This window comes from Lampetra planeri, chromosome 75 (assembly GCF_965212315.1).
Source record: "Lampetra planeri chromosome 75, kcLamPlan1.2.h2, whole genome shotgun sequence".
Classification (NCBI taxonomy): domain Eukaryota; kingdom Metazoa; phylum Chordata; class Hyperoartia; order Petromyzontiformes; family Petromyzontidae; genus Lampetra; species Lampetra planeri.
The window spans coordinates 959,416-984,351 of NC_136180.1; the positions used below are offsets into that span (position 1 = coordinate 959,416).

At 54.9% G+C, this 24,936-nt stretch overlaps 1 protein-coding gene across 3 annotated transcripts in view; it reads right to left on the minus strand.

Annotated features, from left to right (window-relative positions):
• Positions 1-24,936, minus strand: part of LOC144737930 (uncharacterized) — a 98,816-nt gene that overhangs the window by 47,666 nt on the left and 26,214 nt on the right. For all 3 annotated transcript variants that reach the window (XM_078620820.1, XM_078620822.1, XM_078620821.1), the window contains exons 2-4: positions 16,800-16,993; positions 14,781-14,874; positions 14,236-14,362 (exon numbers count right to left, since the gene is read on the minus strand). The gene's annotated coding sequence lies outside the window, so the exon portion shown is untranslated. The remainder of the gene's footprint in view (positions 1-14,235; positions 14,363-14,780; positions 14,875-16,799; positions 16,994-24,936) is intronic.

Consider the following 24,936-nt stretch of genomic DNA (forward strand, 5'->3'; position numbering starts at 1 on the left):
GGGTCCTAGGCTTCTTCCGCCGTCTTGGGTCTTCGTGTAGTCAAACTCCCTCAGAGCTCTCAGCGCTCTGGCTTTATACTTGTTCGTGGCCGGGTTGTCCAATCCCCGGCCACCTTGTGGAACCCTGTGATTGGTCGTTCCTAATCTGCTTTTGGATCCCAATTCACCCTATCTGTCCCTGACCGTTTGGTCGCGCGGGAAAACCTTGTTTACGGTCAGCTCTCACAGCTTGAGACCCTGACCGTTTGTTTGAGCGGGAAACCTTGTTAACGATTTGCTCTCACAGTTTGTGAACATCGAGTAGTTAACTCTACTACATCACCCCCCCCCCCTTCAGAAGCCTCAGCCGTCCCGGCTGTTACAAGCAGAAAAATCCCCATCAATGAACCGATGTGTGTGCCAAAACCAACAAGAACAACAAGAACAAAAACACCCACTATAAATACCCCCCCCCCCCATCAATAACGCAACATGTGTACGCGGTCAGAACAATCACCAATAACGACATTCGCGACGCACGACGCATGCAGCATTCAGCTGCCGCAAAAAAATGATGGGCACTCAAGAAAACCGACGCGATCTAGCCCGTGTGTATATCGCGGGCCCGTCGTAGGGGATGGGTGCCCTTTTTCAGGCTGCAGGCTGACCAGGCATCCTGGCAAAAATGTCAGCAGGGGCAGGAGGCCTCTCTGTGGAGACCCTTGGAGCAGATGGGTCGGGCAACCTGGCAAACATGTTGGGCGGGTCAGGCATCCTGGCAAACATGTTGGGTGGGTCAGGCATCCTGGCAAACATGTTGGGTGGGTCAGAAGGTCTCTTTGCAGAGACTCTTGGTGTAGACGGGTCAGGCATCCTGGCAAACATGTTAGGTGGGTCGGGCATCCTGGCAAACATGTTGGGTGGGCCCAGAGGCCTTTTTGCAGAGACTCGTGGCTCGCATGGCTCCCTCAGTCCCGCATCATCTGCAGGAGGAATGACACGTCTGCGTTGTGGGTTAGGTACCAACGGGGCGACATCCGGCTCGTCGGGCATATCACACGCTCGGCCCTCGTGTTTTGAGTGTGACGCAGAGCCGCGCGGAGCAACAAATGACTTTAGACGAGAGGGGTGCACGAACCAGCGACGTCGTCCCCAACGGATTTTAACACATTGTGGGCGCATTATCTCGACCACCTCAACCGGACCTCGCCATGGTTTAAGGAGTTTAGCCGATGTGGACACCGGCACCTGGGAGCAATGAAGCCACGCCATATCACCTGGAGCCCACTGATGCACGGACGTGTGAGGGGCTTGCAACCTTGAATTAGCCCGCTGGCGGGAGGCGGAATTTTCGATCGCCGCATCACGAGCCTCAGACAGCTTTTGTAGGTTGAACCGCAAATGGTCAGTGAGCTTCGATGACCGTGGAAGCTGCTCTATCCCAAGCCGCACGTCAGCGGGGGGAATGGCCTCCCTGCCATACATTAGGAAAAATGGGGAGAACCCTTTCGCTGCATGTGGCGCCATGCGGTAAGCAGCGAGGACCCCTGGGATCTGCAGGTCCCAGTCTACGTGGGATTCGTCAACCTGATGGCATAGCATAGAGGTGAGGGTTCTATGCAACCGCTCCACCATGCCATCTGTTTGGGGGTGATAGGGCGAAGTGCGCACCTTCTTAGTGCCCAACAGGCGGCATACTTCACTCAGCAGGGTACTTGAAAAATGTCTTCCCTGATCGGTCAGCAACCGTTCTGGAGCGCCTTTGTCCAGCACATAGCCTTGAACAAAGGTATCCACCACGGCTGCTGCCGACTGGTTGGGGAGGGCCCAGGCCATAGGCCACCGTGTAAAATACTCCACCCCAACCAGAAGGTACTTGTTACCACGAGGCGTTGTAGGGAAAGGCCCCAAAATGTCGAGAGCAACCAGCTCATTCACACGGGATACCGTGATGGGCTGCAGCGGTGGGCATGCCGGCCTCGCTGGAGGTTTACATTGCGCACATTGGGTGCAGCCCGTTAAAATATCAGTTACGTCGCGAAGCATGCCCGGCCAGTAAAATTGTAATCTTAGCAACCCAATGGTTTTGTGCACACCCAGGTGCGACAATCGCTCGTGTGCCGCGCACACAGCCGTACACAGCAAAGCCGATGGCACTACAATTTTGTTCTGGCAAGAATCAGCATACCAATGCATGAACAGACCGCGGCGCATGGCAAAGGAGTTCGATTTACTTGAATGTGAGGGCGAATCACATGCTCGACGACGCAGAGGCAACAATGATGCATCGTTCATTTGGTGCCGACCCCATTCGTCCAACGTTATCCCCAGCAAGTCGTCACTTGCTGGCGGATTTTCGTGGTCCGCACCCGGCGCAGGATCGGAAATCAAGGGCAGCAGAAACCGTTTCAGGAGGTGCAACCGGGCGTACTATTTGCGGTTTGTACCGGCCAGAACCCGTAAAACAGGCGCATTCTTCTGACGGGAGGCGAGATAGCGCGTCCGCACTATTGTGCTGTGTACCCTTACGGTAAATCACCATAAAATTGTAGTCCTGGAGGACTTCAAGCCATCGGGAGAGCTGGCCAGACGGTTGGTCAATGTGTAGTGGTGCTGTTGACGTGCGCCGACAGTGATGGATCACGGGGCGGCGCGAGGGGCAGGGTTAGGCACGCGATGTGGGCGTGGTATGGACGCGCGCGCCGGGAGTGAGGGATGACGGGCGGCGCGGCGTGGGTGTTGAGGCGCGCTGACACGAGATGGGGGAAAAGAGGATCTTAGCCAGCGCCCGGTGATTGGTCGAAGGGGAGGTGCTCTCAGCGACGTCCGCAGGAGGGGTATAAAGGGTTACGCGCAAGAGCACTCGGGGCAGTTAACCAGTCAGAGATTAAAGACGGAGTGGAAGGGGTAGGGCCTGTGTGGCTCGAAGGCGAGACCGTGGGACCCGAGGTCCGACGCCCATGTGGGTCGGGACTGTGGGACCCCGGGTCGAGACGGACACCCCAGCTGGGTGTGTTCCGAGAGACTACGGGGCGTTAGTCGCCGGGTAGCTAAGTGGCGTTAGTCGCCCGAGTAGATAGTCGAGTAGCTAAGTGGGCGTTAGTCGCCCGGGTAGCTAATTGGGCATTAGTCGCCCGAGTAGCTAAGTGGCGTTAGTCGCCCGAGTAGCTAAGTGGGCGTTAGTCGCCCGGGTAGCTAAGTGGCGTTAGTCGCCCGAGTAGATAGTCGAGTAGCTAAGTGGGCGTTAGTCGCCCGGGTAGCTAAGTGGCGTTAGTCGCCCGAGTAGCTAAGTGGGTGTTGGTCACCCGTGTAGCTAAGTGGGTGTTGGTCACCCGTGTAAATACAGTTGGTTCAATAAAAGAGTGTGCTACCCGTGAAGTCGTCTCCCGCCGAGTTACTACATTACAACTGGCGTCAGAAGTAAACCTGTCTTCAAGAAGAATGGACACTAGGAAGACTACCCGTACCCACGAGCGAGGTCGGGAAGACGACGGCGTACCGGGGACACCAACCTCGGGAGGAGAGGACGAGGAGTTGCCGCCGATGCAGCCCTTCGCAGAGATGGCCGACGCTCCGCTCGCCTCCGACACCAGCCTGCAGGACGCACACTCCCGGTTGGCGGAGTTGCTGCTCGCCGCCGCTGCAATCTTGGCGGAGATCTCCATTCCAGCGGGCGAGAAAACGGCTGCGGGGTTGGAGGAAGGAGCGAGGCTGGCGGGATCCCGCCAAAAGGCGCTTCGCTCCAAAAGTTTTGAAGTTGGCGCCGTTTTTGAGGGTCCGCCATCGTTTGGCGGGAAACATGGACACCACGTGGCCGGAGACCTCCACTCAGCGCAGCCCGCATCATCAGCGCGCGCCGGAGCTCTCCATTTTGCGCCTGCAGACGGAGCCGACATTTTCTACAACCACAGCGGGGCGCGGGAAAATCTCTCCGACATCGACGACGATCGGGTCCTCCAGCAAAGATTGCCCGCGCTGTCGGCGTTCAAGGCGGATGGGGGCGACTGGGGAGCCTTCCAACGAAGATTCCTCGCACATCAGGAAATGTCGGGGTGGTCCGACACCACTGCCCTGCGTGCGCTGCCGGCGATGCTCGACGACGACGCGCTTGCAGCCTTCACATCTGCTGCGAGGTCGTCCCGCTCAACGCTCCAGGCCGCACTACACCTAATGGCGAAGGTGTTCGGGCCGCCCTCCACCTGTCGCCACCAGTTTTACGATCGGCGAAAGGCGGTTGGAGAAACGATGCTCGCCTATCGTACGGCACTGCTCGCCTTGGCGGATGCAGCTTTTCCCCGCATGGACAAGGAGGGGAAGGACGCCATGGTGACGGAGCAGCTGCTGGCGTTGGCTCACAATTTGGGAGTCCCCATTAATGTGGCGGACGAGATGGACATTTGTTCCCTGGGGATCGCCACGAGCATTCACGCCTACGAAGTCCTCAAGTGAAAGTCGACGGTCATCTGTGCATTGGCGGGGAACGGGGCACCGGCCGCCACGGTCACCGAGCCTCAGCCTGCTGCGGCTCGGGAGGAGGCTTTCACCGTATCGAGACCGGGGGACTGGAGGACGGGGGGGTCGTTCGCCCACACGCTCATCCCGCAAGCTGGAGCAACCGAAACCTACGACGTCCCTCATCGTCTGCTACAACTGCGGGCTTCGGGGTCACGTCGCGTCCGGGTGCCGGGCTCGGCGTCAGCGCGCCGCGGGACCACGTCCGGACGAGGACCAGGGCCACAAGCCGTCCCAGCTAAACCCGGCAAGTCGCGGCACCTCACACGCTCGGTCCACGCACGGGGCACGTTCGGGTCGCCGCTTGGGGGTGGGGGACCCGCGTATGGGCACCGGGGGTTCGGTCCGGCGAGGGGGGTTCGTACACGGCCCGAATGCAGTTCAATGGTCCGAATTGGCCCATAGGATGGTGGCTGCGTCGGCCGGGTCGTCCGTGGTAACGGGGTTTATTGACGGGGTTGAGGTCCGGGTGCTTGTGGATACGGGTGCGTCGGCCACTATCATTTCGGACCTTATTTATAACATTCTTCCCGTCCAATGTCGACCCCTTCTGCCTGTAGACGTGCCATTTTACGCGGCGAACGGGGGTTCCTTGGGGATTATCGGCCAGATTCGGGCGTCTATTTGTATTGGCGATATCAAATTGGCGGGTCCTATTTTTGTATCATCATCGCTGGCCGTTCCTTGTTTGCTAGGCACGGACTTTCTGTCTAAAATTCCGATCAAAATTCTCATAGATCAGGCTTGCATCGAGCTTCCATCGGGGCGGCGGGTTGCGTTTTTGACGAGTCCTACTAAGATACGCACGATTTGTGCGACGGTGCAGGCGTTGGCGACTCGGACCGTACGGGTGCCCCCGGGATCGCAAATGTTGGTACCCCTTCAGTTGAGGAAACCCCTCAAGGTGGAAAAGGGGGCACAGGGAGTTCTGTTGGGGCCGTCTAATAGGGCACAAGGGGGCCTCGGTTTGGCGGTAGCTCAGACCATGGTGAGGGGGGACAGTGAGCCGTTCGTTATGGTCCTGAATACGGGGTCGCGGCCGGCGTGATTACACAGGGAACGGTGCTGGCTCACGCCGCGCCGCTTCCCGAAGTGGAACAGCTCGTTGCTCACGCAGATTCGGGTACCGATACGCATCCTCAAAGCGAGGAGGGGACTGAGTGGTTGGACTCGTTGTGTGCCGGGTCTGGTAACTTGTCCAGTGTGCAGTTGGGAGCATTGCGGGGCTTGCTGCTTGAGTTCGCTGACGTGTTTAGCAGACACAAATATGATATTGGCTGCACAGACCTTTTGCGCCACCACATAGCTACGGGGGACGCGGCCCCCATTCGACAGAATCCTTTTCGGCTCAGCCCGGCCGAAAAGGAGCATGTGCAATCGGCGGTTAATGACATGTTGGCGGCAGACATCATTTCGCCCTCCTCCAGTCCGTGGGGGGCTCCCATCGTCCTTGTTAAAAAACAGGACGGGTCCTTGCGCTTCTGTGTCGATTTCCGCCGCCTAAACAAAATCTCGATGGCCGATGCTTATCCGCTCCCCAGAATGGATGAGTCGCTGGATGCCTTGGCGGGAGCACAGTTTTTTTCGACGCTCGATTTGCTTTCGGGTTTTTGGCAATTGCCCCTCGATGACGAATCGAAACTTAAAACCGCTTTCCGGACACCGGGTGGCCTATTTGAATTCAATCGTTTGCCCATGGGCTTACATTCCGCTCCCGCCACGTTCCAGAGGCTCATGGAATTGGTTTTGTCAGGTCTCCAATGGGACACCTGCTTGATCTATCTCGATGATATCATCGTTTTCAGCCGGACTTTTGAGGAACACCTCCAGCGGTTGAGAGGGGTGTTCCTCAGGATGCGTTCCGCCAAGCTTAAATTTAAACCGGCTAAATGTTTCCTGCTTCGGGAATCGGTCAGGTACTTGGGCCATATAGTTAGTCGGACAGGGATATCGACAGACCCTGCTAAGACGAAATGCGTCAGCTCGTGGCCAACGCCAACCTCGGTCACTGAAGTCCGCAGCTTCATAGGATTCGCTTCCTATTACCGACGTTTTGTTAAACAGTTTGCCACCATAGCCAGGCCCCTACACGCTTTGACGGCTAAAGGTGTGCGCTTTCACTGGGGGCCCGAGGAGGAGGCTGCCTTCTGCTCCCTTCGTGACGCCTTGGTGCAGGCTCCCCCCCTGTGTTACCCCGATTTTACGCAGCCGTTTTTGCTCGATACGGATGCCAGTGACACGGGTATCGGGGGAGTGCTCTCACAGGTGGTCGGGGGTGTCGAACGGGTGGTCGCCTACGGTAGCAGGGTCCTGTCCCCTGCGGAACAACGCTACTGCGTGACACGTCGTGAATTGCTGGCAATTGTATTTTTCATACAGCAATTCAGGCCGTATCTTTATGGGCGTCATTTTACGGTTCGTACGGACCATGCGGCTCTCCAATACGCGATGCGGGTGGCGCAGCCGTCCGGCCAATTGTCCCGATGGCTGGAGGTCCTTCAGGACTACCAATTCACGACGATTTACCGCAAGGGTTTGCGCCACTCGAATGCGGATGCCTTGTCGCGGTTGCCACCGCGCAAGGAATGCGCATGCCTGCTGGGATCGGCGCGGTGTAAACCTCCTGTCGCCGTTTCCGGGGAAGTTGTGCTCGCCGCCACTCACACTACGGGAGTCGACGCTCCCGCGGGGAGGGACTCGCTGTTAGCGTTACCTCTCATCGAGTGGGGCCGTCTTCAAATGGCCGACAGCTCCCTACTCACGCTACGTCGGAATGTTGACGCGTCGGAAGGGGGGGAAACGCAGCTGGGTTCCTGGGTGTGCAGGCAGGGCCTCTTGATGAAGTGGGACAACATGTCCCGGCGTCACGCGCTCGTTGTGCCTTTTGCCATGCGGGGTAGGGTCGTCCTGGCTGCCCATGAACGACTCATGCATCTGGGTTTTCACAAAACGCTCGCCCTAGTTCAGCGAGACTATTATTGGCCGGGGATGGGCAACGACGTGGCGAACATTCTTAAGGGTTGTGTAGGGTGCAACCAGAGGAAACCGCCACCGATTGCGGCTAATCCGCCACTGCAATCCATTCAGGTTTCGCGCATAAACGAATTGGTTGCGTTAGACATCTTGGGGCCCTTTCCCGCTACACCCAGGGGAAATAAGTTCCTGCTGGTTGGCGTAGAGTATTTCACACGCTGGCCCATGGCATGGCCACTCGCCAACCAGTCTGCTGCGGCGGTGGCGGACGCCTTTGTCCAAGGTTATGTCATGGACAAGGGCGCCCCCGAACGCTTGCTGACGGACCAAGGGAAAAATTTTGAGAGCGGTTTGTTGCGCGAGGTGTGCGACCTGTTGGGTGCAAAGAAGGTGCGCACCTCCCCGTACCACCCGCAGACTGACGGAATGGTTGAACGTCTGAACAGGACGATTACGTCTATGCTGTGCCAACAGGTCTGTGACGATCAGGTGGATTGGGACTTACAGGTACCGGGGGTACTCGCGGCCTATAGAATGGCCCCTCATGCGGCGACGGGGTTTTCCCCATTTTTTCTTATGTATGGGCGGGAGGCCGATCCGGCCATGGACGTCCAGCTGGGGATTTCCCAGCCACGTGCTAAATCTAAATTGGCAGACCACATCAAGTTTAATATCGCCAGATTGGCTGAAGCGCGAGAGGCTGCGAGATTGAATTCGCGGTCTCGGCAGATCGCGAACGAGAGATTGCATGCACGGAGGGTGCATACGCACGATTGGAAACCAGGCGATAAGGCCTGGCTGCATTGTCCACATGCACCGTTGGCTACGTCCCCCAAATTGTTGAGGCCATGGAAGGGACCGGTGGAAATTGTGTGGGTTGCACGACCCCAGAGTGTACTGATTAAATGGGAAAAACGCCGTTGGTATGTGCACGCCTCCCGACTGAAATCCTACGCGGCACCGCGTGACCCCGCTTTGTGCCGTAGCGACCGGGCGTGTGACGTGACCGTCGACTTGGGGGGGGATGTGTCGCAGGCTGATCCTCACGTGTCTCCACCTGACCCACCCCCAGGTGACTCGGGCTTGACGGCTGCTGACCGTCGGGAGCCGGAACCCCGCTGCACGCGTGGATCCCCGATGCCTGGCCCGTGCCTTCCTGAACCGCCGGAACCATCGGGCGGTCAACCACGTCGGGTGCCATACGACGGACCGGCTAGGCGGACTCGGGCTAGGACACGACACTTTTTGTGAAAAAAAAAAAAAAAAAAAATTTTTGGTGTTCCCTCTTCTTCAAACCTGAGCTCGCCGCCGTGTTCCCCCTCTCCCGGGGTAATGTCCCGTTCAAGGGACGCTCGGAAGGAAGGGGACGCTACACGAGCCGAGGAAACACATTTTTTTTTCCGCATACACATTTATTGTTGTCACTCGCCGGATTGTACATATTGTTCTTGTTGCTGTAGTGGCATTTGCAGATCCTTGCGGACTGCGGCGTTCGTGTTGTGTTATGTTGTGTGGTTATGGTTGTTGTTGTGTTACGGGGCACACATGGGGGATAAGGGAGTGTTGTTATTTTGTAGCAGCCGGGTCGGCTGCGAGCTATGTGGTAGGGGGTGATGTAGTGGTGCTGTTGACGTGCGCCGACAGTGATGGATCACGGGGCAGCGCGAGGGGCAGGGTTAGGCACGCGATGTGGGCGTGGTATGGACGCGCGCGCCGGGAGTGAGGGATGACGGGCGGCGCGGCGTGGGTGTTGAGGCACGCTGACACGTGATGGGGGAAAAGAGGATCGTAGCCAGCGCCCGGTGATTGGTCGAAGGGGAGGTGCTCTCAGCGACGTCCGCAGGAGGGGTATAAAGGGTTACGCGCAAGAGCACTCGGGGCAGTTAACCAGTCAGAGATTAAAGACGGAGTGGAAGGGGTAGGGCCTGTGTGGCTCGAAGGCGAGACCGTGGGACCCGAGGTCCGACGCCCATGTGGGTCGGGACTGTGGGACCCCGGGTCGAGACGGACACCCCAGCTGGGTGTGTTCCGAGAGGCTACGGGGCGTTAGTCGCCGGGTAGCTAAGTGGCGTTAGTCGCCCGAGTAGATAGTCGAGTAGCTAAGTGGGCGTTAGTCGCCCGGGTAGCTAAGTGGGCGTTAGTCGCCCGAGTAGCTAAGTGGCGTTAGTCGCCCGAGTAGCTAAGTGGGCGTTAGTCGCCCGAGTAGCTAAGTGGCGTTAGTCACCCGAGTAGCTAAGTGGCGTTAGTCGCCCGAGTAGATAGTCGAGTAGCTAAGTGGGCGTTAGTCGCCCGGGTAGCTAAGTGGCGTTAGTCGCCCGAGTAGCTAAGTGGGTGTTGGTCACCCGTGTAGCTAAGTGGGTGTTGGTCACCCGTGTAAATACAGTTGGTTCAATAAAAGAGTGTGCTACCCGTGAAGTCGTCTCCCGCCGAGTTACTACATTACAAATGCACAAAGCGTATTGTAACGCAGAGTGATCGGAGCGCACAGTAAATCGTTGACCGTACAGGTATGGCCTGTATTGTTGTATAAAGTAAACAATGGCCAGCAGCTCACGTCGGGTTACGCAATAACGTTGCTCTGCAGGGGACAAAACCCTGCTTCCATAGGCAACCACCCTCTCAACGCCATCAACGATTTGGGACAGCACCCCGCCAATCCCGGTGTTACTGGCATCGGTGTCCAGAATAAATGGTTTTGCGAAATCGGGGTAAGCCAGGGGCGGTGCTGCTACTAGAGCATTCCGTAAGGAGTCAAATGCGGCCTGTTCCACGTCTCCCCAATGAAATTCTACCCCTTTCGCTGTAAGAGCGTGTAGTGGCTTGGCGATTGTAGCGAAACCAGCCACAAAGCATCGGTAGTACGACGCGAACCCGATAAAACTGCGAACATCCCTGCAGAGGTGGGGGTAGGCCATTGGCTGACCCATTTAGTCTTTTCAGGGTCTGTGGAAATACCCGAGCGGCTGACTATGTGGCCTAGATAGCGCACAGACTCACGCAGAAGGTGGCACTTCTGTGGTTTGAATTTGAGGTTCGCATCTCGCATCTTTTCGAAGACAGCGCGCGCAACCGTTCAAGACAATAACGTCATCAAGATAAATAAGGCATGAGTCCCACTGGAGCCCAGCGAGGACCAGCTCCATGAGCCTCTGAAACGTCGCTGGGGCCGAGTGGAGCCCCATGGGCAATCTATTAAACTCGAAAAGGCCCTGTGGTGTCCGAAAAGCAGTCTTTGGCGTTGACGCTTCGTCGAGGGGGAGTTGCCAAAACCCTGACAGAAGGTCCAAAGTGGAAAAATAACGCGCCCCTGCCAGAGCATCCAATGACTCATCCATACGTGGAAGAGGATATGCGTCAGCTACGGAAATTTTATTTAAGCGCCGAAAATCTACACAGAATCGAAGACTGCCGTCGTGCTTTTTGACCAGCACTATTGGAGCACTCCAGGGGCTGTTTGAAGGAGAAATGATATCAGCCGCCAGCATGTCATCAACTGCCCATTTAACATGCTGTTTCTCCACAGGGCTGAGCCGAAACGGGGTTTGGCGGATAGGGGCAGCGTCACCGGTATCAATATGGTGACGCAGCAGCTTGGTGCAGCCAATATCAAATTGTGATTTGCTGAACACATCCGAGAATTCCTGCAAAAGAGCCCGCAATTTACTCTGCTGTGACCCGGATAAATCGCCGGCATCCGCGCAGAGAGCGTCAATCCATCCCTCATCAACGTTATGAGGACAAGGCTGCTGACTGTTCGCTACGTGTCCGACAACCCCGGTTCCCAGGGGCGCCACTGTCGCGTGAGCGAGCACTGTCCCCTGTGGAATGACGGTGTCTGGCAGACCGACATTCAAAACTTGTATAAATGGCTCCCTGTCGCCCGCTACAAGAGTCTGTGCGGCCACCAATGAAAGGTTGTTAACTGCTGTGTTGGAGGGTCCCAATAAAATGCCATTTACCGAGGCGGTGGGAGCGAGCGGTTTCTTTAACCGTAAGGGTACGAGCATTTGTGCCCCTGGCGGAATGCGTACAGCGCAAGCCGCAAAAGCCTGTACGGAAGCATTTTCCGTCCGTAACTGCGTGGCCGCGGGTAAAAATGCCATCCGGCGGCCCGAGGGAAGTTCAATACATCCCTGATCGATAAGGATTTTAATGGGCATTTTGGCAAGAAAATCAGTTCCCAGAAGGTACGGCACCGCAAGGGAAGAAGACACAAAAACAGGGCCGGCCAATTTAATATCGCCAATGGCAATTTGCGCCCGAATTTGCCAGAGAATCCCCAGGGAACTTCCATTTGCGGCGAAAAACGGAACGGAAACCTTTTCCAATGATCGACATCGCACGGGCAGTATATTGTAAATCAACTCGGAGATGATAGTGGCCGATGCACCGGTATCAATAAGCACGCGCACCTCTACCCCCTCCATCAAACCAACGACCACCGAGGAACCCGCCATCGCTGCAACCACTCTATGGGCCAGCTCTAACCACTGGCCGGGTCGTAGTGGTCTCGAAAAGTCGGCCAAACGCCGCGCGTCATACGCCGTGTTCTGAGCGGAGTCAATGGTGTGTTGTGGTGTGTATAAGGACCGAGCGTGAGGGATGCCGCGACTTGCCTGGTTATGCTGCGCTGCTCTGGAAGCTCTGTAGTCCCGGTCTTGGGATCCAGCGGAGCGGCGGCGAGGTGCACGGCAGTCGGGAGAGAAGTGGCCTCGGCGGCCACAGTTGAAACACGTTGCGTCGCCGCGGGAGAAGGGCCGTCCCCACTTCCGGTCGTCGCGGCGACTGGTGCGATCCGGTGATCGCTGGGGCGTCGCGCTGAACGTCGAGAAGACTCGATCAGGAGAGCGAGCGTCGTCCCTGCTGGCAGGCACCGATGTCGTAGCCGATGCAGTGATGGTCTCGTCCTGGTCCAGCATTAAGTGAGCATGAATGCTCCAGCCAGCTCACAGTGAGCACATGTCCTCTCGCCATCTCCATCAGCTTTTGTAGGACGAGTGCGTCGATAGCCTCCTCGTCCATGCGGGGGTAAGCTGCTTTTGCCATGGCGAGTAGCGCGGTGCGAAACGCCAATGGTGATTCTTTCGGCCTGCATCGTCTCTCGTAGAATTGGTGGCGCGTGGCGGAAGGAGGTCCGTATACATCGGACAGCCGCCGAAGTGCTGCTTGTAGTGTCGCTCTTTGTCGCTTGGGAATGGAGATGAGTGCAGCGAGAGAGTCGTCGTCCAAAGTGGCTGGCAGCGCACGAAGGGCTTGTGCATCTGACCAGCCCACCATCTCCTGGTGGCTGAGGAAGCGACGCTGAAATGCCACCCAGTCGCCCCCTGTGGACGAGAACTCACGAAAGACAGGCAGTCGTGCTGTAGAGCAGCTGTGTCGTCGTCTTCATCAAGGTCGGACTCGGTTCCAAACGCGGCGATGGCTAGGTCGACAACATGTACTGTACGGCGTCGCAGCTGTGATGACGCGGTGTTGCTGGAGGGTCCTGCAGAGGCTGCGTCATGTTCTGATGACGCGGTGTGCCGTGATTGGCCCCCAAAGGTCCCAGCATGTACGTGGCTTCCGCCTCCGGCGGAACCACGTGACCCATCGGCGGGAAGGTCGACCTCTTCCGGGTTTGCGATGGCGGGAACGTTCGCTGTCGGCCGCTCTTCTCCGCCCGCAGCCCCCAGGGTAATTTATTCCAGGATGGCTGCTGCAGCACGCAGCAGCTGGGCGAGATGGGCGTGAGCAGCCTGGATGCCGTCGCTCGCGGCGATCGGCTGCACTGCTGGTGGTGGGGCGGCTGGCGACACGCCAGCGTCTTCAGCGCTGCCCTCAGCACCCATGGGTGAGTCGGAGCTTGCGTCGTCGGGACTTCGCGTGCGGTTCGTTCGTCTTGTTTCCATCTTCTGACGCCAAATGTAGTGTTGTACAGATGGACTCTTCAACGTCTTTTGTAGCACACACCTTTATTTGTCTTATGAACACAGTCCCTATGCACTGAGGGGTATACGGTCCCCTCACCCGTTACACTCAGAAGGTACAAGCCTCCGCACCCTACAGGCTACTTAATATCCCGCTCTTTCAGTGTCCTCTGACTGGACCTAGGGGATGTCTCCCCGACCACTGGTTACACTGAACCCTAGCCCTTATAAGGGCTGGAGGGCTTGGTCCAGGGTCCTAGGCTTCTTCCGCCGTCTTGGGTCTTCGTGTAGTCGAACTCCCTCAGAGCTCTCAGCGCTCTGGCTTTATACTTGTTCATGGCCGGGTTGTCCAATCCCCGGCCACCTTGTGGAACCCTGCGATTGGTCGTTCCTAATCTGCTTTTGGATCTCAATTCACCCTATCTGACCCTGACCGTTTGGTCGCGCGGGAAGAACTTGTTTACGGTCTGCTCTCACAGCTTGTGAGACCCTGACCGTTAGTTTGAGCGGGAAAACCTTGTTAACGATCAGCTCTCACAGCTTGTGAACATCGAGTAGTTAACTCTACTACACATGGTTGACGCCAATTCAAACACTTTCCAGCCTGAAACTTGTTAGGCTTGTGATATATGATGAGATCAGGCACATTCCCGATAGTGTCATTAGCAGGACATTATTAATTACGACAGATCCTGGTCTGTTTGATATCCTATTTTGTTTTCTCACTGTACACTCCAAATATAACTTATCTGCCTTATTACAAGATGCTGATGGCACAATTGGAATATGATGCATACAAAGAGATGAATCTCAAAAACACGCAATGCAGATATGGCAGTAACCTACTTGCTGTGCTGTCATTTACCTGCTCCGCAGCTGCTGCACTGTGCACACTTCTCCTCATGGTTGACTGTTCATGAAGCTGCCCTCAGGACATAGATCACACACCGCTCTCATTTTATCAGCAATGCAGTCGATCACCTTGTACGTCCCTGGAGGACAAAGCAGTGTGAGCAGGCAAGAGATAAGCCTTCACTTTGAAATGGGAGTTGGACTATACGTTCAACCAGGAACCGATTCTTTGGCAGATAGAGACAACAAACTTTAAACACGGTCCTTTTAGGAACAAATCATGAACTCCAAGCAAATGGCTGTGTTTTTTCTTTATTACAAATTAAACCATAGTGGGGCCACTTGGAATATAAACTTCCATTGGATTTCCTTCCTGCATCTGTAGTGGGTTAACCTGGCCAGAAAACAGGCACCTGGGTACCACGCTGTTTGTTTCACACAGGAGTAGGGGACGAGGAACGCTTCTCAACCTGTGGTCCGCAAAGCCGTGGGAAGTTGTCCAAGGACGAGGGTAGAGACGTGTTATGAGCCTGGATGGACATGTCCGTGTGGGATTACCTGCAGGGCACAACTCACAACAGATGCCTCGTTGTGATTTGTAGAATCCATCACCACACTCCTTGGCAAGAGACAACTTGTGCAGTAAAGAGATCTACAGAACGGATCCATACGGAGAGGTTGGGCAATCAGGGGGAGGAACTGATCAGCAATAAGACCCAGCTAAATGAACCATAATTATGTGCCGTCTGCTTCACTCAGTGGTCATTCAAGATGCCCTGACATTCGCACCTTCAATTAGCTCGGTTGGCTACATACGGTGTGAGTCGGCCATTGTGTAGTGCTGAACTTTAAGCGGACAACTTCTTCCTTTTCTGTCGTCACCTTATTTAATCCAACTCAGCACATTTCGCCACCATTCTCCAATGCGTTCTCCGCTCGCTAGGCTCTGCCGGCCTCGCTCGGTTCCTCCCGCTCTCTCTCCGTCTCTCCCGACTCCCCTCTGCTTCTCCATCCCACTCCAGCCGTCGCTCTCTCGCTCGGCTTCTCCGTCTCACTCCGACTGTCTCTCTCGTTCCCGTTCCACTGCAAGCTTATCCGTCCTCTCATCACCTCTTCTTCCCTTGCTCCACCACTACCCTATTCTACCTCTCGTATCTTCCTAGTCTCCGTCTCTACTGCTACCCTATACTTCTTCTTCTACTCCACTGCTACCCTATACTTCTTCTACTCTACCGCTATTCTATACTTCTTATCGTATCTTCTTCTTCTGCTCCGACCTGTCTCCGTCCAGCTCCCAGCACAACTCCCCGTCTCACTCTGACGCTCCCGTATTTATCCCCGTCCCTATTAATTTCCAATTAATTAACTGGCGTCCCCCCAATGCCCCGCGCCCCCAGCCCCCGCCGCCACCTGTCCCCATTCCCAGACTTGAAGGCGCCACCCTGTCCCTGACAACATTAACTGGTCAATCACTGCCCTGCATCCATAATTTGCGTAACGGGCCGTCTCCGTCTCTCCCGTTGTCCCCCAGCAACACCAGCATGTCCCGATACGACCCCACTGTTCCCAACCCGCACGTGTTTACAATTACCCCCCTTGGCGCGTGTTAAACCACTACAATTGTATTCCGTGTCACAATCCAAATTTGCCAAATAAAAAAAAATGCCTGAAATTACTCAATTATCCAATCAAGGATGTGTATATATTTTCTTATTAGTAACTTGAGACCTGACGATCAGACTTAACTGCGATAAACTCAATCTAGATTTGAAGCTTTCGTGACTGCAGGAATCTATACTCTTTGGTTCTTTCGGTAAAAAAAAAAATGTTGCTGTGATTTTTCCACCTGATAATGATTGCTTGTGTTGCAATCGAAACGTCGTGATTTATTTTTTGCTGAAGTGGGAGAGAGAGTTGCCGTGGTAAGAGGTTATACACGTGTAGTGTTGTATAGGACGGACTTCTAAACTTCTTTATGGCACACACTGTTTATTGTCTTAATACACAGTCCCTATCACACAAAGGGGTATACGGTCCCCTCACCCGTTACCCTGAGGAGGTACAGCCTCGGGACCTTGTACAGCTCCACACTCACGCTTAGCTCCTATTCTAAGGACGTACAGCCTCCGGACATTGCAGGCTATCAAATCTCCCTGCTATCCTAGCAATCGAAATGTCGTGCATATGCAAATTATTTTGTCAAGACGCTCTTCGCCCCTCCATCCCAGCATAAATAGTCGCTCCAAGCCTGGGGCGTGCCATTCAGACTCTGTCTCTCGACAGACCTGTTCTCCACCTGAAGACGGCTGCTTGCGTTGTGGCCGAAACGTCGTGAGAATTATTTAATTATGTTGTATTTTTATTATTTTATTATTTTCCTTCTACGTGACTTTACCGAAAGAACCAATAAGAATCTCGATATATTAATACAGATATCAATATAAGTCTTTGGTGACTGGGCTTGAGGATCCGGTTTAACCGCAGTTGGCTGAAACCTGGATTCGAACCCAGGACCTCAGCAAACCATTAATCCTTTAACTGACAATTGACTGAGACAATGTGAGTGGTCGTCCTCACCATGAGCAGGAGTCTTACTCCCATTGTGAGCCCCGCTGGGTTTCTCCGCAAGGTTCTGACACTCCTCTCTCCACGCCACAGACTTCCAGACTTCTCCGTCCCTTGTCCAGTTCTTGTCCAGCTCAAAATGTGAGTCCTGAAAGTGCGACCTCCATTTACTGGCCTCAACATTTTGCTGTGTTCTTCGCAAGAATCTGTTGAGAAAAAACATAACTCTGGATTGTTATTCTGAATTATTTATTATTTTCCTGAAGATGCTTAATAGTGATTTTAAATTATTGTTTTTGAGCATATGACCAATGTTCCAAAAGGGAACCGAGTGCTCCACCCCACATGTCAAAACGATTCCAACTGTGGCTGAATTTGTGCTTTGTACAGGAATAATAGTTTCGATAAAAAATAAATTGGCATACGAAGGAGAAGCAAGCTATTTTGATGCCTCGTATGTACATATGTTGAACTTCTTTTTCACCAGACATAGCCAACCGTGCTAATCAGAGGTGAGAATGTTGTGATAACCATATTAGCGGATACGATTATTGTTAGATATGATGGAAGGGACCATCATTTCTGAAGTTGCCATCTTGCTTTATACCATTGACTTCACTTTATATTATTATCAATTATATATTGTCATAGCCAAGACAGACTGTCATGTCCATTATCTCGCAAGCTCCGAGGCACATATGCCATAACCCTTGCTGCACTGGGCACAAACTTCGACATTTTTTTCAATCCTCTAATTGTTGATCGCAGGAGGGATATTTTGACTGCTCGAGACTTAAAATAAATCTTTACAAATCCACATACAAGCAATTTCCTCCTCAACAAACACACAGCAGATGCCACCACCCTTGATGTTCCCTTATGTGTAGCCCAGTGTGCTATGACCCAAGTTCAAGATATATAGGAATAATTATGGATAGACCTTCAAGGCTCCACCAAATAAACAATCGCCCTGCTAACAACACTTGCAGGAACAACCTGGGACGCCTCAGCTGATGTGCTGCGAACTGCCGCCCTCTCACTTATATACTCAGTGGCAGAGGCAATGCCCTTTAGTCTGGTCCAGGTGCATGTACACAACATGGTGAGATGCACAACTAAGTAACAGAAAGTGCATCATAGCTGTAAATCTGAAACGGACACCAATCCCCCTGAATTCTCTGTTTAGGCGAAGATTCTGCCACCAAATATCTACATGCAAATTGCAAATGGTTTACACTTTTTCTTACCAATGTCCACAAATTCAATTTTGAGTGATATTGTTTATTTTGAGTGTCATAGCTCCTTGTAGATATACCGAAAGTCGGAAAAACATCAGATGATGGTGCCATACAACACTATAATTGGATCGGGAAACATAATTTGCATGATAAGAATCAGCAGAGCTGAGGATGGATAACCCTTGCTTGGGCAAGGAGTGACCCAGAAACATTTCTGAGACGGAAATTTATAGATGGGGTCTGGCATCAGCATCTCCAAAGGACAGAACAGAACAGGATATGGAAAGGATGACGGATGCAAAAACACCATAAACCACTGCCCATCCGAGGGCAAATAAAGGGCAAACAGACAAGAATGTCCCTTGCCGTTTCAAAGACTGTCTGAATTAACAAACCTTTGTGCCGAGAAAGTTAAAACGTTAAAATATTAACCCGTAAAAACAAAGTTTTTCACTGTAAATCCTTTATATGCATGGCATCGGGGCGGCTAGAGTCCTCTCATCCTCTGGCTTGAGATGGCTGCCACCTATGGGTCAGATGATTGTCTGCCACCATTAAGCAATTGGTAAATAAATATTTATTTATTTTTCCCTAAACAGTGTAAAATTGTGGAAATTTTTTTTCACGAAAATTAATTGTCACGCACAGCGAGTCTGTGTGCAAAATGTCAGCTCGATTGGATCACGGGAAGTGGGTTAAAAAACGACCGAAAGATTTGCATGGTCGTAAGCAAGCAAGCAAGCAAGTGAACTTAATATAAAGGATTTAAAAATGAGAACCACCGCACATGAAATATCGCAAACATTGTGGTACTACATGCCAATCTAATAATAGGATATATTGTTACATTACAATACAGCAAAGAGTCAGGAGGTTTTGAATTTGACGAATTGAATGTTTTATTAACATCCACTTATCCATATGTAGTGGTGGTGTTGACGCGCGCCCGCAGTGAGAGAGCACGGGGCGGCGCGGGGTGCGTGGTTGTGCGCGCTGACACAAGGTGGGAAAGAGGATCGTGGGCAGCGCGCAGTGATTGGTCAACTGGGGTGGGTGCTCTCAGCGGCGTCCGCATGAAGGACTATAAAGGGGGACGCGTGGGAGCACTCGGGGAGTTGTTAACCAGTCGAAGACCGAAGACGGAGTTCAAGGGGTAGGCCCTGAGACCCCTAGTCCCACTGTCCTTGTCAGGACCGGGGCCCTGTGTGGCTTGGTGGCGAGACTGTGGGACCCGTAGTCTGACGTCCATGTGGGCGAGACTGTGGGACCCAGAGTCGAGACGGACACCCCGGCTGGGTGTGTTCCGAGAGGCTATGGGGCGTAAGAGCCCGTGTGGGTGTAGCCGGGGTTACCCTGTGGGTTAAGGCTGGAGTTAGCCACCCGTGTAATATAATTTGTTGTTAAATAAAGAGTGTGCTACCCGTAAGGTCGTCTCCCGCCAAGTTCCTACATTACAACTGGCGTCAGAAGTAAACCTGTCTTCAAAAGGATGGATACTAGGAAGACTACCCGTACCCACGAGCGTGATCGGGAAGACGACGGCGTACCAAAGCCACAAACCTCGGAAGGCGAGGACGAGGAGTTGCCGCCAATGCAGCACTTCGCGGCGATGGCCGACGCTCCACTCGCCTCCGACACCAGCCTACAGGATGCACACTCCCGCCTGGCGGAGTTGCTGCTCGCCGCTGCTTCAATTTTGGCAGAAATCACCATTTCAGCAGGCGGGAGGACGACTACGAGGTTGGAGGAAGGAGCGTGGCCGGAGGGATCCCGCCAGAATGCGCTTCGCGCCGAAAGTTTTGAATTTGGCGCCATTTTTGAAGGCCCACCATCGGTTGGCGGGAAGCGTGGACACCACGTGGTCGGAGACCTCCACTCTGCACAGCCCGCGTCATCGGCGCGCGCCAGAGCTCTCCACCATGCGCCTGCCGACGGAGCCGACATTTTCATCAACCACAGCGTGCGCGGGAAAAGCATTCTTCGGAGGACGACGACCAGGTCTTCCAGCAACGACTGCCCGCGCTGACGGCGTTCAAGGCGGACGGGGGCGATTGGGGGGCCTTCCAACGAAGGTTCCTCGCACATCAAGAAATGTCGGGGTGGTCCGACAGCACTGCCCTATGCGTGCTGCCAGCGACGCTCGACGACGATGCGCTTGCGGCCTTCACATCCGCCCCAAGGTCGTCCCGCTCAACGCTACAGGCAGCGCTACATCTAATGGCTAAGATGTTCGGGCCGCCCTCCACCTGTCACCACCAGTTCTACGAACGGCGCAAGATGGTGGGAGAAACTATGCTCGCCTATCGCACGGCGCTGCTCGCCCTGGCGGACGCCGCTTTTCCCCGCATGGACAAGGAGGGGAAGGACGCCATGGTGACGGAGCAGCTGCTGGCGTTGGCTCACGACCTGGGAGTCCCCATCAATACGGCGGACGAAATGGACATCTGCTCCTTGGGGATTGCTACAAGTATTCACGCACACGAGGTCCTCAAGCGCAAGCGGACGGTCGTCTGTGCGTCAGCGGGGATCGCGGCACCTGCCGCGAAGGTCGCCGAGCCTCAGACTGCTACGGCTCGGGAGGAGACCTTCACCGTGTCGAGACCGGGGGAGTGGAGATCGGGAGGTCGTTCGCCCACACGTTCGTCCCGCAAGCTGGAGCAACCTATACCCACGACGTCCCTCGTCATGTGTTACAACTGCGGCCTTCGGGGTCACGTCGCGTCCGGGTGCCGGGCTCCGCGTCAGCGCGCCACGGGACCACGTCCGGACGACGACCAAGGCCCCAAGTCGTCCCAGCTAACCCCGGCAAGTCGCGGCACCCCACACGCTCGGTCCACATACACGGCACACTCGGGTCGCCACTTCGCGGTGGGGGGACCGCGTATGGGTACCGGGGATTCGGTTCGGCGAGGGGAGTTCGTACACGGCCCGAAAGCAGTCGAATGGTCCGAATTGGCCCACAGGATAGTGGCTGCGTCGGCCGGGTCGTCCGTGGTAACGGGTTTTATTGACGGGGTTGAGGTCCGGGTGCTGGTGGACACGGGTGCGTCAGCCACTATCATTTCGGACCTTATTTATAACATCCTTCCCGTCCAATGTCGACTCCTTTTGCCGGTGGAGGTACCATTTTACGCGGCGAACGGGGGATCTTTGGGAATCATCGGACAGATTCGGGCGACTATTTGTATTGGCGATATCAAATTTGCGGGTCCTATTTTAGTATCATCATCTCTGGCAGTTCCTTGTTTACTGGGTACGGACTTTCTCGCTAAAATGCCCATTAAAATTCTCATCGATCAGGCCTGCATTGAGCTTCCATCGGGACGGCGGGTTGCATTTTTGACGAGTCCTACAAAAATACGCACGGTTTGTGCGACGGTTCAGGCACTGGCAACTCAGACTGTACGGGTGCCCCCGGGATCGCAAATATTGGTACCCCTTCGATTGAGAAAACCCCTCGGGGTGGATGCGGGGGAACAGGGTGTTCTGTTGGGGCCGTCAAACAGAGCTGTTGGGGGCCTCGACTTAGCGGTAGCTCAGACCATGGTGCGGGCGGACAGTGAGCCGTGCGTTATGGTTCTGAATACGGGGTCGCGGCCAGCCATAATTACACAGGGCACGGTTCTGGCTCACGCGGCGCCACTACTCGTCGATGAACAGCTCGTTGCACACGTGGATTCTGGCCTCGATACGCATCCTCCAGTTGAGGAGGGGACGGAGTGGTTGGACTCGTTGTGTGCTGGGTCTAGTAACTTGTCTAGTGTGCAGTTGGGAGCGTTGAGGGGCTTGCTACTCGAATTCGCTGACGTGTTTAGCAGACACAAGTACGATATTGGCTGCACGGACCTGTCGCGCCACCACATAGCGACGGGTGACGCGGCCCCTATTCGGCAGAATCCCTTCCGGCTCAGCCCAGCCGAGAAGGAGCATGTGCAGTCGGCTGTTAATGACATGTTGGCGGCCGACATCATTTCGCCCTCTTCCAGTCCGTGGGGTGCTCCCATCGTCCTTGTTAAAAAAACAGGACGGCTCCTTGCGGTTCTGTGTGGATTTCCGCCGCCTAAACAAAATCTCAATGGCCGACGCGTATCCACTCCCCAGGATGGATGAGTCGCTGGATGCCTTGGCGGGAGCACAGTTTTTTTCGACGCTTGACCTGCTTTCGGGATTTTGGCAATTGCCCCTCGATGATGAATCGAAACCAAAGACCGCTTTCCGGACACCGGGAGGCCTATTTGAATTCAATCGATTGCCCATGGGCTTACATTCCGCTCCCGCCACGTTCCAGAGGCTCATGGAATTGGTTTTGTCAGGACTCCAATGGGACACCTGTTTGATTTACCTCGATGATATCATCGTTTTCAGCCGGACTTTCGAGGAGCACCTCCAGCGACTGAGAGCGGTGTTCCTCAGGATGCGTTCCGCTAAATTAAAATTGAAACTGGCAAAATGTTACCTGCTTTGGGAATCGGTCAGGTACTTGGGGCATATCGTTGGCCGTTCAGGGATCTCTACGGACCCTGCTAAGACGCACTGCGTCAGCTCATGGCCAACGCCAACCTCAGTCACTGAAGTCCGCAGCTTCATAGGATTCGCCTCCTACTACCGCCGTTTTGTCGAACATTTTGCCACCATAGCCAGGCCCCTACACGCTTTGACGGCTAAAGGAGTAAGATTTCACTGGGGGCCGGAAGAGGAGGCTGCGTTCTGCTCCCTCCGAGACGCCTTGGTGCGGGCTCCCCCCTTGTGTTACCCCGATTTCACGCAACCGTTCCTGCTTGACACGGATGCCAGTAACACGGGTATCGGGGGAGTGCTCTCACAGGTGGTCGGGGGGGTCGAACGGGTGGTCGCCTACGGTAGCAGAGTTTTGTCACCTGCGGAACAACGCTACTGTGTAACACTTCGTGAATTGCTAGCGATCGTTTTTTTTATACAGCAATTCAGGCCGTATCTCTACGGCCGTCATTTTACTGTCCGTACGGACCACGCGGCTCTCCAATAAGCTATGCGGGTGGCGCAACCCTCCTGCCAATTGTCCCGATGGCTGGAGGTCCTCCAAGACTACCAATTCACGACGATTTACCGTAAGGGATTGCGGCATTCGAATGCGGATGCCTTGTCGCGATTGCCGCCTCGCTCGGAATGTGCATGTCTTCTGAGATCGGCGCGGTGTAAACCTCCTGTCGCCGTCCCCGCGGAAGTTTTGCTCACCGCCACTGACGCTCCGGGGGTCGACGCGGCCGCCGCGCCCACGGGGAGGGACTCGTTACTAGCGTTGCCTCTTATCGAGTGGGGCCGTCTCCAAATGGCCGACAGCTCCCTACTCACGCTGCGTCGGAAGGCTGACGCTCCCGGGGGGGGGGGGAATCGCGGGTCGGTTCCTGGGTGGTCAGACAGGGCCTCCTGATGAAGTGGGACAATATGTCTCGGCGTCATGCGCTCGTTGTGCCATTTGCTATGCGGGGTAAGGTCGTTCTGGCTGCTCACGAACGACTCATGCATTTGGGATTTCACAAAATGCTCGCCCTAATCCAACGGGACTATTATTGGCCGGGTATGGGCAACGACGTGGCAAACATCCTTAAGGGATGTGTGGGGTGCGCCCAAAGGAAACCGCCACCAATAGCGGCTAATCCACTGCTACAATCCATTCAGGTTTCGCGCACGAACGAACTGGTTGCGCTCGACATCTTGGGGCCCTTTCCCGCTACACCTAGGGGTAATAAGTACCTGCTGGTTGGCGTAGAATACTTCACCCGATGGCCCATGGCATGGCCACTCGCCAACCAGTCGGCTGCGGCTGTGGCGGACGCCTTTGTCCAGGGCTATGTTTTGGACAAAGGCGCCCCCGAACGCTTGCTGACGGACCAAGGGAAAAATTTTTCGAGCTTTTTGTTGCGCGAGGTGTGCGACCTGTTGGGTACAAAGAAAGTGCGTACCTCCCCGTACCACCCGCAGACTGATGGAATGGTTGAATGTCTGAACAGGACGATTACTTCTATGCTGTGCCAACAGGTCTGCAACGATCAAGTTGATTGGGACTTACAGGTACCTGGGGTACTCGCGGCCTATCGAATGGCCCCTCATGCGGCGACGGGGTTTTCCCCATTTTTTCTCATGTATGGGCGGGAGGCCGATCCGGCCATGGATGTCCAACTGGGGATTTCCCAGCCACGTGCGAAATCTAAATTGGCCGACCACATCAAATTTAATATCGCCAAACTGGCTGAAGCGCGAGAAGCTGCGAGGTTGAATTTGAGGTCTCGCCAGATCGCTAACGAAAGATTGCATGCACGAAAGGTGCATACGCACGATTGGAAACCAGGCGATAAGGCCTGGCTGCACTGTCCACATGCACCGTTGGCTACGTCCCCTAAATTGTTGAGACCATGGAGGGGACCGGTGGAAATCGTGTGTGTTGCACGACCCCAGAGTATCCAGATTAAATGGGAAAAACGCCGTTGGTACGTACACCCCTCCCGGCTGAAACCCTTCGCGGCACCGCATGGCCTCCCTTTGTGCCGTAACGACCGAGCGTGTGATGTGGCCGTCGACTCGGGGAGGGATGTGTCGCAGGCTGATCCTCACGTGTCTCTACCTGACCCACTCCCAGGTGTCGCGGACCTGACGGCTGTTGACCGTCGGGAACCGGAACCCCGCGGCACGCGCGGATCTCCGATGCCTGCCACGTGCCTTCCTGGACTGCCGGCACCAACGAACGGTCAACCGCGTCTGGTGCCGTACGACGGACCGGCCAGACGGACTCGTGCTAAGACACAACACTTTTCATGAAAAAAAAACGAAAGAGAAGAAAAAAAAAAACCCGAGCTCGCCGCCGCGTCCCCCTTCTGCCCGGTGGAATGTCCCGTTCAAGGGGCGCTCGGAAATGAAGAGACGCTGCACGAGTC